Source organism: Bos indicus, chromosome 15, assembly GCF_029378745.1.
Source record: "Bos indicus isolate NIAB-ARS_2022 breed Sahiwal x Tharparkar chromosome 15, NIAB-ARS_B.indTharparkar_mat_pri_1.0, whole genome shotgun sequence".
Lineage (NCBI taxonomy): Eukaryota > Metazoa > Chordata > Mammalia > Artiodactyla > Bovidae > Bos > Bos indicus.
The window spans coordinates 40,694,622-40,714,442 of record NC_091774.1 but is presented as its reverse complement, the minus strand read 5'-3'; the positions used below and the strand labels follow the sequence as shown (position 1 = coordinate 40,714,442).

The 19,821-nt window shown below is 45.1% G+C and overlaps 1 protein-coding gene and 1 non-coding gene across 2 annotated transcripts in view; one reads left to right on the top strand and one right to left on the bottom strand.

Moving 5' to 3' along the window:
* Positions 1 to 19,821, top strand: part of PARVA (parvin alpha) — a 179,561-nt gene that overhangs the window by 26,604 nt on the left and 133,136 nt on the right. The window lies entirely within an intron of this gene.
* Positions 10,547 to 10,619, bottom strand: TRNAG-UCC (transfer RNA glycine (anticodon UCC)). The gene has a single exon. It is a non-coding gene; the product is annotated as a tRNA-Gly (tRNA).

Below are 19,821 nucleotides of genomic sequence, written 5' to 3'. Positions count from 1 at the left end.
TGGGATCTTAGTTCCCCAACCAGGGATTGAACCCTTATCCACGGCATTGGAAGGCAGATTCTTAACCACTAGACCACCAGGAAAGTCCCCAGCTAATTTGATGGATACTATGTAATTAACTTCCTCTTTTCTCCCTTGGTCACAGAATCTTCTACAGGATTGCTCTTGCTTATTCTCAGTGGCACTTCTGGAAAATTGAAAATGACTTAACCTTATTGTGTCTCAGCTTGCTTTCTTTCTGCAAAGGAGATACTGCTGGTATGTTTCTCATGATGTGAGAAATATAATGAATTAATACATGTCAGGCACATAGAGCAGTGCCTGGCACATAATAAGCTCTCAGTAAAAATGAAGCCATGAGCTGTTGCCTTTCCTCACAGTTCCAAAGGGATATCAATGTGTATATTCTGCTTTGTTGCAGGTAATACGTATGTACATAAGAAGGAGCTTGTTTTTCTCCTGGGCCTGGCCCTCCATCTCAAAGTTTAATACCTTTCTGATTTTGTGTTTCAGTGGTTGAGTCTCCATGCTGGACCTTAACTCAGTCCCAGAAACCCGAATACATTTTCTGATGCTGATGGCAACTTTTCTGTACTGTACTTGGCGCAACGAAGAAGGCATTTCTCAATCCTGCTCTATTAGCTCTGCCTATTAAATCTTTGTGCTGAAGCACATGCCATCAACCCCGCCAGCATATGTCTGGCAGCCTTCCTCCCTTCTCACAGAGGCCAGGAAGGCGGGGGCCATCGCTAGGATCCTGTCCACTTTTCTTAGTTTCCTCTTCTCTCTCTCTTTCCAAGGCATCTTTGGGGAACCCCTGCTTCACTCTGCCTTCTCCTTTATTTTCCCCTTCCCCCACCTCTTTTATTGAAGACAAGGGTGTGGAAAGACAGGGAGAGGGATCCTCTTGGTTTTCCAGTTTTGCCATGAGCAGGATTCTGTGGCTTTGATGTCACCTGGATAGAGAGCAGGTGCCCTGATTAGTCCTCTAAGGGCACGGGGACCCTCCACACCCTCGGGGTGGAGAGCTTATAATCAGAAGCTGATCGAAGCCCCCACTGTGTTCCCCAGCCAATGCTCTGGACATTTCCCCTGTGGCCTGAGGGGTTCTGCTGTGGGACTCAGGCCAATATCAGACCAAATAACTCAAGTATGTGTTCAGTATTTATGTAGGGTGGATGGGGAGAGGCTGGCATTTATATAAATGAAACTAGCAAGGCTGTTTCTTTGTCTTCACAATAAGACAAAGGGATTACAGTATTTTTATTTTGCATCATTTTCTGAGCTAAGCAACATCTTGAAAAATATTTAAAAAGGGAGTTTAATAGTTACTCAGATATATCACTTATTCCCCTAAATAGGTCTAATGGCTAGGGTTAGTTTGGCTTTTAAATTTCAGCAGACCTGGACCGGCTGAACTCAGGATCCTGTCAGCTCGCTGGTTTCAGGCTTGGTGGTGTGGCCTCTTGTTGCACCTTGCAGTTCGCTCATTGGGCAGTGCAAACAGCTTTATCCAAAGTAGCTTTCCAAGAGGACTGTGCCTTTCCTCCCCATCCCACCAAGTGCATCATCTTCTTTGACAAAGAGGGACCCATTATGTTTTATCAGTATGGAGGAAGCAGTGTGGAAACTTGAGTTAACTGGTACCATATTTCCAATTTATTCCAGGGATGTTTTAGAATTTCTTATAAATTTGCACCCCACAAAGCCATCTAACTGGCTTACCACTTAATATAGCACTTCTTCTTTTAATCACTAGGAAGCGCTTAGATAGGAGGCTGGCCAGGACCTGAGTTATGGCCTGTGTGTAGTTTGTTTATTCATGTGTTCAGCAAACAGCCAAGTGTTATTCCAGCCTGGATGGCCTTTAGGTCTTGGGGTTGCAGGTGACAGCAGGACATCCTGGGGTGCTCGTGCTGGAGGTGAAGGGCTCACGATTTGGGAAGATCAGCCCATTTGTGGTAGGGATCATGGTACATGCAGACCCTGCTCCCTGGGGATGCCAAGGTGGGTGTCGGGGTCCCAGGGAAGGGATCCAGTCCTAACGGGATTCAAGAGTACTCTCAGTCTCAGCAGGCCCAGGATGGGGGGAGAAGGAAAGCCCTTCATGCTAGAGCCCAGTCCAAGAACTTGATGCTGCCAGCAGTTGGAATTGCTTTTGTAGCCTAAGTCTTCTGCGGTGGGGCCATCCCTCATGGGCATGGGTTGGCAGATGGCCAGGACCTTGCGCCAATCACTAGGTGGGGACTGGAAAGAAAGCACTGAGTTTGGCCCCATTTGGGGCAGTGCGGGTGGTCCTGCTCACTTCCAGCTGTGGGGCTTGAGTCATCAGAGGCCCTGGCCAGGGTGCTTGGATGTGTGGCCAAACCCAGAGTCCTTTTGGTCCTGGCACCTGACCCTGGCCATCCACGTCTCATCTAGAGATTAATGAGCCATTGTCTGCAGTCACTGAGGAAGGCTGTGGCAGGCCAGGGAGAAGACCTCAGAATATAATTGACATGGTTCTCACACGGTCCATATGGGAACAGTAATGAAAATCCTCCCATGTGCCTGGTTTTCCAGTTTACAAAGAAAGGAATCTGGGCTATGTCAATTACCAGCTGGGTATCTATGTACAAACCACTTAAACCCTCTTAGCCTCAGTTTCCTCGTTTATAAAACAAAGATAATGAAAGTCACTGCCTTGCCCATCTAATGGGTTTTTTATTTGAGATAATGAAGGACAGGGCAGGAGGCCAAACGGGACACACAAAAAAAGGGCTGGGACAGGTCTGGAGGAAATGCGGAGAATATAGTTTGTGACTTGAGAAGCAGGTGAAATGGTGAAGAAGGGCGTGCTCTTCTTCAGATTGCCTAAAACTGTGTCGTCTCCCTCTCAGTGGACACTGAAATTGCAGTGTTCAATGCAAAGCAGATTGTAACTATGATTTCCCTGATCATAAAAGAAACACATGCTTATAAAAATTTAAAAAAATATTAAATATCAAGACAAACGTTAAAATAAACCATAGTCTTTATATTGCTAATGTTTGGATGTTTTCTCTCTCGTTCATATACCTAATATTTTAACAATAAAATAAAAATCATACTGTATATTCAGTTATGGGAATCAAGCTTTTGCAATGTAATTTGTAACATAAATGTTTTTAACAGAAGTAGACTCATGCTGTGTATCAGTCGGGGTTCTCCATAGGAACAGAACCAATGGAGATATATCTGTATGTGTGTGTTGTGTATATATATACACGCATACAGACATATAACATACACACATAAGCATTTGTACTAAGAGATGCACACAGACATACACATATATTTGAAGAGATTTATCTCAAGGAGTTGGTGTATATGTTTATAGGATTGGCAGATCTGAAACCTATAAGGCAGGCCAGCAAGCTGAATACTCAGGCAAGAGTTAATGCTGAGTCTTGAGGCAAAATCTCCTCTTTTCTGGGAAATCTCAGTTTGTGTTTGTAAGGCCTTGAACTGATGAGATCCGCCCACAGTACAGAGGGTAATCTTTTTCACTTAGCGTTAATCCTATCTATAGAATACCTTCACAGCAACATCTAGCTTTTGATTCATTAACTGGGTACTATAGCCTAGACAAATTGACACACAAAACTAACCCATCTTTGTATTTTTATCTTTTTGTTTCTCACGTCATGAATATTTTTTTCACAGCAGCACCAAACATTATATAAGAACTTGATATGACTATAGTGTTTTATTCACCAAATGGCTTTACCATAATTTGTTTATAAATTTCCCTGTTGTCAGATACTTAGGTTGTATCCAGTTTCCACTGTAGATGTAACATTTGTGATAAACATCTTTGGCTACATCTTTTGAGAAGGCAGTGGCACCCCACTCTAGTACGCTTGCCTGGAAAATCCCATGGACGGAGGAGCCTGGTGGGCTGCAGTCTATGGGGTTGCTAGGAGTCGGACACGACTGAGCGACTTCACTTTCACTTCTCACTTTCATGCATTGGAGAAGGAAACGGCAACCCACTCCAGTGTTCTTGCCTGGAGAATCCCAGGGACGGGGGAGCCTGGTGGGCTGCCGTCTATGGGGTCACACAGGGTCAGACACGACTGAAGTGACTTAGCAGCAGCAACATTCCTTATTAGTCCCTAGAATATATCATTAGTGAAGAATTACTGAGTCAAAAGTAATAAAGATTTTAAGGCTTTTGATACACTTGGTCAGATTTTCTCTAAACTTCTCAAGGTGTGATCCTTCTACCAATGCCATCAGTATAACCAAGTTGTGGTTGCTGTTTTTCAGTCACTAAGTCATGTCTGACTCTCTGACCCCATGGACTGAAACACACCAGCCTTCCCTGTCCTTCACCATCTCCCAGAGTTTACGCAAACTTACATCCATTGACTTGGTGATGTCATCAGCCATCTCATCCTCTGTTGTCCCCTTCTCTTCCTGCCCTCACTCTTTCCCAGCATCAAGGTCTTGTTCAATGAGTTGGCTTTTCACATCAGGTGGCCGAAGTCTTGCAGCTTCAACTGGGTAGCTTATGAGAAAGGCAGATTCTTGGGCCTCACCCCAGACCTACTGAATCAGAATCTGCATCTTAACTAGATGTCCATGTGACTTGTGTACATTGCAGTGTGAGAGGCACTGCCCAAGAACATTTGTTCTGATTTGTAAACCAGCTGTACTCTGAATGTTTCTGTTCTGAAATGTATCTGCTGAACTCCTGATACCTGGTGTTGTGGTATGAGTAGGTGAGGCCTTTGGTAGGTCCTTAAGTCATGAGGGTAGAGTCCTCATGAGTGGGACTAATGCCTATAAAAGAGAGTCCAGAAAGATCTCTAGCCTCTTCCACATAAAGGGACACAGGGAGAAGGGGCCAGTTATGAACCAGGAAGACGGTCTTCACCAGAGAACTTGGCCAGGCTGGTGCCTTGACTTTGGACTTGGGTCACCAGACCATGAGATTTAAATTTTTGTAGTTTATAAGCCACCCAGACTGTAGTATTTTGTTATAGTGGCCTGAATGGGCTAAGACATACCAGAAGTATTTGGGGATACTCGGTTCTCTTATCAAAACTGGGTGTTCTTTTGTTTTTTACCTTATAAATTTGCTAGCCGAAAAATGATATTCTGTTGGTCGTTTGATTTTTATCCTGTAACAAATTTATTGAATCAGCTGACTTCCATTGGAATTCAGTCAGGAAAGAGCTCTCCCTACCCCGAGCACTGCCTTAAATCATGCTCTGTGACATCTTAGGTGGATTGCGTGTCCAGCTATGAGGACATTTAAGGAATTAGGACTCACTTGTAGGTATGAAGCCTAGTCCAGTCTGAAATCAAAACTTCAGCTTCTCTTCCAATTCCATGCTCTTTCACTCGCCCTGGCCCAGCCTGCCCCACAGCTCCGGCATGGGAGTGGGTGGTGGGCCTGGCGTGGTCTTCCACTCTCTTCATTCCCTCCTCCTATTTCTCTTATCTACAGTTGGGACAAGAAGGAATATGAGAAGGGACAAAAGTCCTCCTATATTGGTGCCATTGTTACAGTGCTCTCTTGATGGTTGCTGGCTCACTGCTAATGTGTTTGGTTCTTCAGAGCTCCTTCAAGGAGTTTTAAAAGAGTTCTTCAATGTGGTTAGCTTGCTTGGGATTTCAGTCTCTGAATCCGTGATGCAATGGCCTCCCTGTCATGCACTAGACTAATGGCATTCCAGGACTGCTGTTGCTGTCGCCCATAGGAAAGCATAAGGTCATCTGTTTAAAGTCCCGCCAAATGACAGCAACGTGGAATGAAAATTCTGATGTTTAAAAAGCATATTTCTGATTGTTAGAATACGGAAAAATCACTTCCTTTGCAGACTGGAACTTTTTTCTTTTTTAAGGTTCATTTCGCAGGCCTCAATTCCACTAGATTAGCCCAAAAGTTCATTTGGATTGTTTTCCCCTGATAAGGAATTCTTGGTTTGCCGTGACCATGTCTTCTCCCGATCTGGTTTTGTAGCTCTCCCAGCCAAGTGTGCAGACCAGTCTCCGTTAGGCTCGCTGATTGATTGGGCCGTGGTGCTTGGCCAGCGGGTTGTGCCACTATTTCACTGCTGTCCAGTGAGCAGGGGACTGCTCAAGAGCTCGATCTGGTGTTTTCATCCCTGCACCGCCCAGCTGGCCGAGCGGTGTCTGATGAGAAGCTTGGGGGTGGCTTGTTGAGAGGCTGGAGTGTTGAGTATGCTCTGAGTTGGAATTCCAGCTGACTAGCTCTGTGAACTTGGCCTTATCACCTCATTTCCTCACTGACATAATTCAGATTAGTTCATTTATAAATGTGTATCCTGTGCCTTATGTGCTAAGCACTATTTTAGGAGTTGGAGATGTGGCAGTGAATAGGCTAGAGATCTGAATAATGAGAGAGGGTCGACAATCTTGGGGATGAACGTTCCAGAAAGAGGGGTCTGCAGGTGCAGCCACAGAAGTTCAAGGAACTGATAAGGCTCCCATGGTTGAAGCTTGGAGGTCGAGGGGAAGCTGGTGGGAGATGGAGCTGGGAGTCGGGCCAAAGTTAGATCCCATGGGGCCGCCAGAAGCCTGAGTTTTTCCCTAAAACATATGGAAAATTATCAGAGGATTTTAGAGGTGAATAACATGATCTGGTTTACTAGGAGTGGTAGTTACTACTACTCTTTGAACATTAACTGCAACTAAATAAGATAATATATGCAAAAGTACTTAGTGGTGTGCCTTGTATGCAGTAGGTGCTTGATAAGTGTTAACGAATATTTTCACCTTTTGGCGAAACACTGGTGGTCTCCTACAGTTTGACCTGAAAAGATGAAGTCTGTGGTAGACTGAATACTGGCACTCCACAGATGTCCATGCCCTAACCCTTGGAGCTGGTAACTATGTCACCTTATATCGCCAAGGAGAATTAAGGTTGCAAATGGAATTAACGTTGTTAATTTCATTTTAAGGTGAGACCTTAAAATAGGGAGAGTGTCCTGAGTTATCCAGATGGGTCCAGTGTAATCATCAGTTCAGTTCAGTCTCTCAGTCGTGTCCGACTCTTGGCGACCCCATGAATCGCAGCACGCCAGGCCTCCCTGTCCATCACCAACTCCTGGAGTTCACTCAGACTCACATCCATCAAGTCAGTGATGCCATCCAGCCATCTCATCCTCTGTCGTCCCCTTCTCCTCCTGCCCCCAATCCTTCCCAGCATCAGAGTCTTTTCCAATGAGTCAACTCTTCACATGAGGTGGCCAAAGAACTGGAGTTTCAGCTTTAGCATCATTCCTTCCAAAGAAATCCCAGGGCTGATCTCCTTCAGAATGGACTGGTTGGATCTCCTTGCAGTCCAGGGACTCTCAAGAGTCTTCTCCAACACCACACTTCAAAAGCATCAATTCTTCGGCACTCAGCCTTCTTCACAGTCCAACTCTCACATCCATACATGACCACAGGAAAAACCATAGCCTTGACTAGACGGACCTTTGTTGGCAAAGTAATGTTTCTGCTTTTGAATATGCTACCCAGGTTGGACATAACTTTCCTTCCAAGGAGTAAGCGTCTTTTAATTTCATGGCTGCAGTCACCATCTGCAGTGATTTTGGAGCCCAAAAAAATAAAGTCTGACACTGTTTCCACTGTTTCCCCATCTATTTCCCATGAAGTGATGGGACCAGATGCCATGATCTTCGTGTAATCATAATAATCCTTAAAAGAGGAAGAGCAAGGCAGAAGGGAGTCAGAGGGAGACATGACCATGAAGGAAGGTCAGAGAGAGACAGTGTTACTGACTTTGAAGATGGGGGAGCAGCCACGAGCTCAGGAGTGCAGGGGGCCGCAGAGCTGGAAAAGGCAAGGAAATAGAACCTTTTACATTCCCCTTGGAGCCTTAGATGATTGCTTCTTGACAGGAAAGCTACAACAAACCTAGACAGTGTGTCAAAAAGCAAAGACATCACTTTGCCAACAAAGGTCCGTATAGTCAAGGCTTGGATCTTTCCAGTAGTCATGTACAGTTGTGAGAGCTGGACCGTAGAGAAGGCAGAGCACGGAAGAATTGATGCTTTCGAACTGTGGTGCTGGAGAAGACTCTTGAGAGTCCCTTGGACAGCAAGGAGATCCAACCAGCTAATCTTAAAGGAAATCAACCTTGAATACTCATTGGAAGGACTGATGCTGAAGCTGACGCTCCAATACTTCAGTCACCTGATGCAAAGAGCTTTTTCACTGGAAAAGGCCCTGATGCTGGGGAAGATTGAAGACAGAAGGAGAAGAGGGTGATGGGGATGAGATGGTTGGATGGCATCACCGATGCAATGGACATAAACTTGGGCGAACTCTGGGAGATGGTGAGGGACAGGGAGGCCTGGCCTGCTGCAGTCAATGGCGTTGCTGAGTCGGACACAACTGGGCAACTGAACAACAAAAACTAGAGCCTCTGGAGGGGATGCAACCCTGCCAGCATCTTTTTTTTTTTTGGCTGCTCTGGGTGTTGGATGCTGTGCGTGGGCATTCTCTAGTTGTGGTGAGCAGGGGCTTCTCCCTGTGGTGGCTTCTCCTGTGGCAGAGACTAGGCGCTCAAGCTTCAGTGGTTGCAGCACTCAGGTCCAGAGCATGTCATCTTCAGTTGTGACACACGGGCTTAGTTGCCTTGTGGCACGTGACATCTTCCCGGACAAGGGATTGGACCCACGTCCCCAGCATTGACAGGCAGACTCTTAAGCACTGGACCACCAGGGAAATCCCCTGCCAACATCTTGATTTGAGTCCAGTGAAAAACCCATTTGGACATCCGATGGCCAGAATTGTGAGATAGTGAACTTGTGTTGTTTCAAGCCTCTAAGTATGTGGTAAAGATTTTGTACTAAATATTCCAAACTCCAGTTCAGTTCACTCCAGTATGACCTATGACGCATGCATTTTAAGATTTCCGTTTAGTTCACCATCTATTGATGGATGCCTACGGCATGCCAGGCTAGATAAGACGACTCTGGAGAAGTTGACGGTCTAGGAGACTTTCTGGTATTTTCCACAACCTCTAGGGGTACCAAACTCCGTATGTGCCTCTGGTGATGCATGGCAGCCTCTCAAGTACAGAAGTGAAATGAGGCCTGCTTTTCATTGACCTGGGAGGGCAGGGGAAGCGGCTGAGCTGGTGGTGAGAGGTTGGGCTCTCAGCTCCAGTCCCCTTGGCTGGTGACCCAGACACAAGGACTGCAGGGAGGGGTGGGCTTGCCCTGGGCCCAGCCCCCAGGCCTCCTCCATGAGGCACCCCAGCCCTCCCCCTGCCCCCATTAACACCCCTTCTCAGGCCCTGCCCCTCCCCTGGGGGGCTCTGGGCCAGCTGCCTCCTTGCTTGGACTGCTCTTATTTTCCCTTTACTAATCATCAGGTCCTGTCTGTGGAGGCAGCCAAGAGGAGCTCCTGGAGGCAGACCTGTCCAGGCACAAGTTAGGGGCTCAGCAGTGCCTGGGGTATGATTGGTTGGGGCTGGATACAAAGGGTTCCTGTATAAAGCAAGGGCCTTCGCTTTATCCTTTTAGGGAAGTTCATTCTCTCTGATTGCCTCTCCTCCTCCTCTTGGAGATGTTGCTAGAATATCTCTGCAGCAGGGGCCCAGCCTGTACTAGTCCATCCTTCACACTGAAACTGTCAGAACGTTTGCGCCAACACCAACCACCAGCTCTGACCTAGTCCCTCATTGACTGGAAATCCCCCTCCTCTTATCATCCCATTTATAACTGTGGTTTTAAACCTTAAAAAGAATAGTAAAATCAATGCATTTTTTTTCAGTGAAATATCAGTATATAAAGCTGAATACCAGGAGGCAGTAAAGTATAGAATTGTCATTAAGTATACGGACTCTAGCATCAGACAGAGCTGGGTTCAAATCCAGACTCTGCCACTTATATAATTCCAACAAGTTGTCTAACTGCTGTCTTCATTTCCTCACCTGTAAAATGGGATGTTGGCAGTTCTTAGTGCATGGGGCTCTTTTGGAGATCAGAAGTGATTACTTAGGAGAGTGCCTGGCTGAGCATATGTGCTCAATAAAATGTTGGCTCTTATTACTAGAATATGAATCAATCTAAGTTCTCATGTGTAACATGTATTATCATTTTATTATACAGTTGTATAATTAATATTTAATTATACAACCCATTGCAGACAGTAGTTTGGCTATCTGTATGAACACAGAACTTTTTAAAAATTAATTTTATTTTTTCAAACCACTTCAGACTTATAAAAATTTTGAGGAGTACAGAAATTCCCATTTGCCTTGCATAGAGTTTCCCCTATTGTTAATTGTTAACATCTTACACTAGTATGGCACATTTGTTACCATTAATGAACCAAGATCGATACATAATCATTAACTAGGCTCTGTACTTTATTTCCTAGTTTTCACCTAGGAACGTCATTTATCTGTTGCAAAATTGCATCCAGGATAGCAGATTACATTTATTATTTTTTTAAGTGTGATAGCATTTTATTTTAGTTTTTAGAATACCTATTTACTTGGCTGAGCTGAGTCTTAGTTGTGGCATGCAGAATCCTGTTCCCTGACCAGGGATCGAACCTGGGACCTCTGCATTGGAAGTGCAGAGTCTTAACCACTGGACCACCAGCGAAGTCCCGGCACATTACATTTAATTGTCACTCAGAAATGGAATTAGGCTCCTCTAAGGAATTAGGCTCCTGTTGCCTGTGACAGGCTCTCAGACTTTCGGGAGTACTGGTGTTTTGTAGATATTTTGTAGGATGCCCCTGTATTGGAATTTGATGTTTCTCTCCTGGTTACCCTGGAGTTAAACGCAAGAATTTGCAGTCAGTGGATCGTGGATGGCTACCACAGAGTTCTTTTAGCTTCAGCATCCATGAAATTAGAATCAAATGTCTGCGGGAACTCTCAAGCACAGTTTGGAGAATCACGGATAGATAAGCAGGGCCCTTGGTGTGGCCTATGAGATCCTTCTCAGCCTGTCCCACCCACTTCTCTAGCCTCTTCTCCCTGCTGGGAGCCCTCCAAATTCACCACAGTCCCCCAAGAAGTCTGGGCCTTGATGTATATTGATTCTTCTATATTGATGTATATTGTATATTGATGTATATTGATTCTGGAATGCCTGTCCTCCTTTCTCTGTTCAGCTACTTCTTGGCCTATGAGATCCAGGTTAACTCTTGCCTCCTCCCTGATGTCCTTCCCACTTTGCCTAAGGAGACTGACACTGTCCCCGGGGTTCCCTCAAAACTTGGCATTTCTCTCTGTATTGTCCTTCTTGGTACAGGTATTGGTCCACCTCTCCCTCTGGGCCAGAAGCTTCTTGAGAGCAGGGACTGAGTCATAATCCTGTCTATTCTTCATGCCCGGTGTGAGGCCTGGCATGCAGTAAATGCTCGAGAGCTAGCTGTTCAGTGAACGACTCTGACATTTAAGAGAGGTGCTGTGTCTGTACCAGCCTTAACACAGCATGTTTCCTTGATCCTAAAAATGTGGGGGTGTCCCTGTGGATGAAGGATGCCAGTAACCACCCCTTGGGTGGCTCTTTTAAAGCCACTTTCTCCCTGCCCCTGAGGGGTGAGTACATGGTGTGAACATGGAAAGGGCCACCAGGGGGCTCCAGGGAGCAGCTCACCGACCCAGCCTGAGAGGAAGATTGAGTGGTGGCTTCAGCAGCCAGCCTTGAGTCCTGCAGAATTCACAAAAAAAAGTGTGTCCAAAGAGAGGTCTGTTTTGCTACTGATGTACCAGGCTCTGTAGCAAGGACAGGATGTACCAGCCTGTTCTGAAAACACGTGTGGGCCCCAGACAGTCTTTTTCCCCCCGAGATCTCTGCCTGCAGAAATTCGCACAAAAGATACCCATAGCCAAGAAATAACATTTGCAGGAGCAAATGATCTCGTTACAACTGCCAGCAGACCTTCACTTCATTCAGATATCCGAGTTTCTGCTTCCACTGCAGAGTTAATAGTTCTCCCTGGATTGGAAACTCTTAATGGATATTACTAAAGCCAAGATTATCACTGAGAAATTGGAGCCAAAATCTCAGGGCTTTTTTTCAATTCTATGAGAAGGGGGAAAAAAATAGCTGAGTTAATTTAAGATAATGAAGTTTGAATTAGAAATTTTTCTCTGGGGTCAGTAACCTCTTTAATTTTGTCCTTGTGGCTGGTATTATTAACACTTATAAGAATAACAGTAGCTCTAGTGTATTGGGTACCTACTCCATGTTACACTCTGGATGCCCATGCCAGGCACTTGCCCTTGGGCATCCAGGGGGGATTAAAGCAGCATAATCCTCACCCGTTCTGCTACAAAGATAAGAGCTCCGTCTCATAGGTGAGGCAGCTGAGGGTCAGCCACATTAAGTGGTTTGTCAAGGCTGGAAATCAAATTCTTTCTGGCTTCAAGACTTGAAGTCTTGTCAGTCACACAAGCACACCCCAAAAGGATCTAAAATAGCTGCCAATCATGAAACATGTCCGTGCTCCAGGGGATGGGATGGGATTATTGCAGGAGACAGAAAGATATGGTATTGCAAGTAAACCCATCATTAATAATAATGATAAAAAGGATGATGGTATCTTACAGTTCTGGGGCTACAAGCTTCCTAGCACTCACAGTAGACAAATGAAAATGCGGGGGGTGGGGGGTGGGTATCTGCTAGAATTGAATGAGGTTTGCACTCAGAAGACTTTTATAGTTTAAGAGCAAAGTTAAGATGGAATCTCTGAACTCGCATGTTTTAAGAGGCAGACTCCTCCTCCAAAGGGTTTTGACCCAGCTGCTCATGATCCTCCCGCACCCACCTTCTGCTTGGCTCCCCAAATGTGACAGTGATCAGGTGAGGTGCCTATGGAACAGGTTCCAGGAAACTGGCCCTGGCGGCTCCCTATCCCAAAGGCTCTCTAGCCAGAATTTCTGAGAATGAGCATGCTAAACCATAGAGCCCAGAACCAAACTTGGAGAACACTCCAGCCCCAGCTGAAAGGCATTAATTGTCTATCCACAGCTTTCTTAAACAGGAGAGCGTTTGTAACTGGAGCGCAAAGCAGTTTCAACACAGAACCATGACTAAAGGAGGATGTGCAAAAACCTCTCATACTTTTGTCCCATAGCCTGAGTCCCTTCAGAAGCCTCCAAGCTTCTCAGGACCGGGTGTGTGCCATGCCCTTGGCCGGGCATCACGCGCCCATGCCTGGCTCATCCTTGGCCAGTTCACTTCACTGTGCTCCAAGACTTACCCTGGGGTCAGCATGGAGCTATTAATTATTTTTCTTTGTCAAACCTTTGTCAGCAACTTCATCCCCAAAGAAGTGGTTTGTGTTCCCTTTGGCAAGAGTTGTGACTCTAGTAAATAAGAGATAATTATACTCGGGTTTTAAAATTAAAACACATAAAAAGCTAACAGTACCAGTGAGGAGTTACTTACGTTTTACGGCAGCCTGCTTCCCTCGGGACAGCAGACTGAATTTGCTGTGTTTCATGCAGACTCTGAGGGGTTTGAAGATAGATTTTTATTTTAAGAGGCCTGAAATCCTCTCTTGCTTCTAGTTAGTATGAAATCATGCTTCACATTCTTTCGTATTTTAGCACCTTTGGAGGAATTTAAGGCTCCAAGACTGCAATTAAAATGTGAGCATTAAGGAGTCGCAAGATTAAATGAGAGAATGTATCAGAAAGCATTTGGAGATGTTTCTATTGCATCATGTTCATTCTATGTGCATAATGCTTGAATTTGGCAGGGAAGGAGAAAGGCGTTCTTGTCTTGTGGCTGCTGAGAATTTCTTTTTTTTTTTTTTTTTGTCCTCTACTTTGTGCTTGGAAAGTGAAAATATATTCAAGTGAGTCCTTACAAACATTTGATCTTGTTTTCATAAGAAGTGAGAGGAATTGTGAGATGTAATTTTAAAAGTGGAAATATATATTTTTTTCTCATGTAGAATTATTTGCTTAGCCCCGAAGATGGGGTCGGGAGAGAAGTGTGAGGTGTGGCTGACCCTTGCTGCCTGTTCACAATGAACCTCTCCTTAGTGTGCCTGGTGGAAGCTGCTGAAGTTTTGCTTCGTGGAGCTGCTGAGAGGAGGAGACATCCTGCCGCTGTGTCAGAGGACCTAATGCCATAGAATGAAGGGCTGTGCTCCTTTTAGAATGTAAGGCTGGCTGAGGAGCCCACCTGGGCACTGGTGGGCAGGCTTAGCTCTTTGCTTTTCACCCGCGTGCCCCTCCCCCACCACCTTGATGAGTGATGTGCGGAGGCCAGTAGGGAGCACCGAGGACTCCAGGACTTGGGGAGAGTTTATGTCTGAGAAGTGAGCTGCCAACTGTACTTACACAGATGGGTGTTTGGGCTCTGGATATCTATGAATACACCCCAAAAGACATTGTCGGGCCCGTAGGAGTAAAGATGCTGTGGGAAACTTGAAACCAGGATTCCAACGTGGTGGAGTGGAGAGAGTTAAATTTCATGTGTTGTGTGCTAAACTTTCTCATAGGGCTTTCATATCTGTAAATAATAGGAGAAAGCCCTCTTTTGACAACCCTGCGTTTAAGACGTTTCCACCACTTTGACTATTAAGTGGCATTATCTTGCCCTCCCCACCCCCACCCCAGATGTGCTTTGATAACCGGGCAGCACTCCCTGATGTCATCAGTACTTAAATTTATTTGGAGGGATGAGGAGAGTTTTAGCCCTTGAGAAACAATGGCCAGTGTTTACTCTCCAGGGGAATCAGCCTTTACATCATCTGAACCTAAGACATTTTCTGAACTGTAATATATATTATCACAGATCTTAATTTGAGGCATAGATGTTAGAATAATTTCATTTTGAAATATGGTGGTAGTAAAATCCAGCATTAACATGAGCAGTCAGTAATTCAAACTTTTATTTGCTCTGGTATCAAAGGACTATCTTTCTGCTCCCACCAGCCGCGTGTGGGGAGCAGGGAGTGTGGGCGTGGGGGGAGGGAGAAAGATTTAGCTTTTTGCTGATTATAGTACTTTTCCAGTCCAATTCGGTTTTTTTCTTAAAGAACTGCTTCCCCTCCCCCCGCCCCTTTGTAACTGATTTGTTTAGTTTCTGAAGTCCACAAGAGTCCTGCGTGGCTCCCTGGATCTTTGTGAAAAGGCACATGACCTTTCCCACTAAGCTGTTGGCGCTAATCTATGCATGCCTTACCAGGGGCAGAAAGTTTGAAAACTTATGAGAACTGTTTATAATCTCCATTTGTTTCCCCCTTTCAACATCTTAATGCCACAGTGAACTGGCTGTTTTGGCAAAGCGGTCTCAAGTGGGATGACTGAGGGGGAATTTTCCCCCTTGGTGGGACTGATTGACTAGCCTATGTGAGCTGCTTTAGAAAACTTTTCATCTGTAGAATAATTTTGGCCATTATGAACATAAATGGCTTTGTCACCCTTTAGCAGGCAGATGGAGCATGTGTTTCACATTATTAATTCGAGGCGGCGTTAGGGCTGGTTGAAGCAGCTTTTAAGAAAGCAGAGTCTACACGTCCCCATCGTGCTTCCAGTTCCACTGCAAAAGGCAGTGTTCACACTGCCCGGGGTTGCGGAACAGCCCCTTCTGATGGGAATGCTGTGTGACATGGACCTTGCCAAAAACTAATGGATCATTTACAGGAAATAAGAAGTTAAGGAGGAGGATGAGTCAGTAGACTTCAAAGCGAACCCATTTCCACAGAACTTAAATAATGAATACCAAAGACTGAGGATTTCACAGACAGCTTCTCCAGCTCTCCGTGCAGCTGGAAACTTCGTGCAACTCCAGTACTGTCTGCTCTGATACAGGGTCCCAACTGCTTCAGGAAAGAAGAGGCGATAAGGAAGGCAGGGAGAAAGAGTAGGGCAGGGATGAAAAAGAAAGAAGGGGAGTGATTTGAAAAGAAAGATAGAGGAAGAAGGATGGATGGGTGGATGGATGGGATAGATGGAAGGAGGGATGAAGGAGAAGGGAGAAGGAACAGAGGGATGGATAGGCAGAGGTTGGGGGTGTCAGATGGTGGGTAGTTAAGTCTAATTTTGTACAAATATATTTTGTGTGGCAAGTATCCTGGTACCCCTGTCACGTGGGTCTCTCTTTAGCGGACTGTGCTGTGCTGTGCTTAGCCACTCAGTCGTTGAGTGGATTACTAAAGTCAAAATAAAATTGTGTATCTTTTAAATGCCACTTAGTCATTTATGAGATCATAGACAAGGGGTTTAAGGAGTTTTCTTTTGGAACTGCTTATGATGGAGAACTGTGTTTGAGAAAATTGAGGGCTGGTTCAGATTATGAGCATAGCGCAGAGGTCCCTCACTTAAGGAAACTTGTATATATCAGTGAAACAGTTGGAGTTGGGAGATTTATGTGTATGACATAAATTTTTTTTTTTTTAGATTTAAGGGAAACTTTATTCAGTCTTTTCCAAAAGCAACCTAGTTTAAAAATCGAATTGAGATCAATAGAGAAGGAAACCCTAGACAGATAGACAAACACACACACCCACGAAGGGAAGGTAGTACAGGTAGGGCTGCTAAGTCAGATTCTCTCCATCTTGGAAGTGAGGTCATCCCAGATCCTGGTCAGCTCATCCTCTTTAGTCTTCTGCTCAACCACCTCCTCCAGCGAGTAGACTCGCATCTGCTCCTTCCTCAGGACCACCTGCAGTGCCAGGGCGTCTGTCGGGGCCTTGTTCCAGACCTGGGCAATCTCCTTGTTTGCCTGCGGAAGCTTCTCCTCCCCCTGGGCCTTCAGCACCTGGTACTTCTGGCCCTCCTTCCTGATCCTCTCTGTATAATCCTCAATGCACTTCCTCGGCGACTCTTCATTCGTGCCGTAGCCTTCGATCACCTTCTTCTGTTTCTCAGACGGCTTGACGAGGTCGAAGAATGACTTCTCCTTGTAGTACAGGTCTGCCGTCAGCTGAGCTTTCTCCTTCAGAACCTTCTGGATCTGAGCCTTGACAAGTTCCTTCTCTTTCTGAGCTCCTCCATCGCGTGGTTCACAGTCCCCTCAAACCCGTCCACGATCTTTCCCGTCTCCAGGATCCTCTCCTGCAGCTCCGCGCACCTGCCCTGCGGCGCCTCGTTCTCCTGCGTGACCTCCACCGCTGTGTCCAGCGGTTCCACTTTCAGGAGTTTATTCATTAAAAATAATTAGACAAAGGTGTGAACACTGTGTGGATAACAGCATTGTTCATACTTGTAAAAACCTTGAAATAAACTTATACGTCTAATAGATATCAAGTAAATCATGGTGTATGTATATTGCATATACTATAACATCATCAAAAATACAATGCGGTTCTGTATTACTGACATGGAATGATTTCCACAGTATATTAAAAAATTTTCAGAAAGTATATGCTTATATGTGTATAAACATTTATATTTACATTGAAAAAAGTCTGGAGGGATATACCTAAATGTTAACAATGATTAAAACTAGGGAGGTAGGGTTGGGGTGATTTTAATTTTCTTGTCTGCAGTTTCTCATTTGTTTTCTACAATGAATATGTATTACTTGCCTACTCTAAAAAAACAATTGAAAGAAAAAAAAAAAAACAATTGGTAGAAGAGGGGGATTTTTCACTGAGAGAGGATTTATTCAAGCTTTTTTCCCACAGACAAGGGCCCAAGTTAAGTTTGTGTTTACAGAGCCCCTCCCAATGTTGGAAGGGGGAAAAAAAAACCTTCCCAAATGTCAAAATCCTGTTTCTGGATCTCTTTTGCTTCAAGGGCCCTCTGGTGCCAAGCCCTCCTTCTTGCTCATAGCCTGACCTGAGTCCCCTCGGGGGGCCAGATGCCCTTGCAGCCAGCAGCACTGGAGGAGGAAGCAGCAGGGGTACCTCTGGCCAGATGGTAGGTACCTTGCCTCTGGGCTGGAGACTCTAGGTTCTAATGCCAAGTGACCAGAGACCACCCAAGGCCAGCATTGGTATTTTAAAAGACTTGGGGACTGGAGGGGGAGGAGAAATCACTTATTTAAAAGAGGAAACCCTAGACTGCCTGTCATTGGAAGGTTTTTGCTGGACCCAGGCTCTCTCAGTCTGGAGGAAAACCAGAAAGTGCATTCGTGCCCTGTTCTCAGAAGTTCTCCAAGCACAGCATGGGCCCATCGAGGGTCTGAGGCAGGGGGTGGGGGCTTTCTCTGCCTTTTCCATGATAAATGCTTCTACTTTCTGGGTGATGTGGGGTTTTATTCCCTCACTGTGGGCTTGACAAGGGTGCTCTGGCAGGTCCTGACCACTGTGTCTGCTCTTCCATCTGCTGGAAGGCCATGGTGACCTCTGGGACTACTTCCCACTCTTGTCTTGATTTTTCTTTGTTGGATCCAGCTGGTCTCATCCCCGGGGCAGGATGGGTGTGGGAGGAGGACCAAGACAGTTGGGATTCTTTAGCTGGTGGGTTGCTGGCCTGGAGCAGAGCCCAGCTTCTCAGCCATCCCTGCCACAGCCTCCCCCCACCGCCTAGTTCTTAGTTGGAATGGAAGATTCAGTTCTATCTTGGTTTGGAATCAGCGTGCTGATTGCTTACTTCTCAGCAACCGGACCTCATTGGAGCCAGACTTAATCTTTGTTCATCACCCACTGGCTATGTGATCCAGGCAGATCATTTAACCTTTCTGAGCCTCTGTTTCCTCATCTATAAAATTTCAGCTTTACTGGGGGTGGAGGTTGGAGGGAAGATGGGTAGGTTGAAGACTTACTTCCCTAACATAGGGAAGTGCTTTGAATAATATCTCACACACTGTAATAATATTATTACTGCTGTGATAACTGACATTGACTGAACAATACTTTATGTCAGGCAGTTTTCTAAATACTTTGCATATAGAAATTTACTTAATCCTCACAATGGCCTCTGGAGTAGATACTAACTAATCCCACTTACAGATGAGAAAAATGGAACCATGGAGAAATTGAATTAACTTGCCCAAGTTAGTATATGAATTAGTGAAATAACCAGGCTGTGACCAAGAAGTTTTTTTTTTTCTTTTTTTAATTGTGGTAAAATACACATAACATGGGCTTCCTAGGTAGCAGGAGACCTGGGTTCGATCTCTGGGTCAGGAAGATCCCCTGGAGAAGGAAATGGCAACCCACTCCAGTATTCTTGCCTGGGAAATCCCATGGGCAGAGAGAGGAGCCTGGCAGTCTGTAGTCCATGGGGTCGCAAAGAATCAGACATGACTGAATGACTAAACAACACATAACATAAAATTTACCATCTTAACCATGTTCAAGTGCAGAGTTCAGTGGTGTTAAGTAAATTCACATTGCTGTGCAGCTGATCTCCAGAGCCCTTTTTCATCTGGTAAAACTGAAGTTCTGTATCCACTAAACAGCTATTCCCTATTACCCCTCGCCCATCCCAGACCCTGGAAACTACTGTTCCACTTTCTGCTCCTATAAGTAGAACCATGCAGTATTTGTCTTTTTGTGACTGGCTTATTTTACTTTGCATAACGTTCTCAAAGTTTACCTATGTTGTGGTATGTGTCAGAATTTCCTTTCTAAGAGTGAATGATATTCTATTATGTATATATATACACCAGATTTTCTTACCCATTCATCTGTCCCTAGACATCTGGCTATTGTAAATAATGCTCTTATGAACATAGATGTATCAGTTTGAGTTCCTGCTTTCAGTTCTTTTGGGCATATACCCAGGGGTGGAATTACTCTGTCTTATGGTAAATCTATTTCTAATTTCTTGAGGAACAGCCATACTATTTCCCATTATGGCTATACAATTTTATGTTCCCACCACAAGAATTCCTATGTCTCCACATTCTCCCCAACACATGTTTTGTTCATAGTAGCCATCCT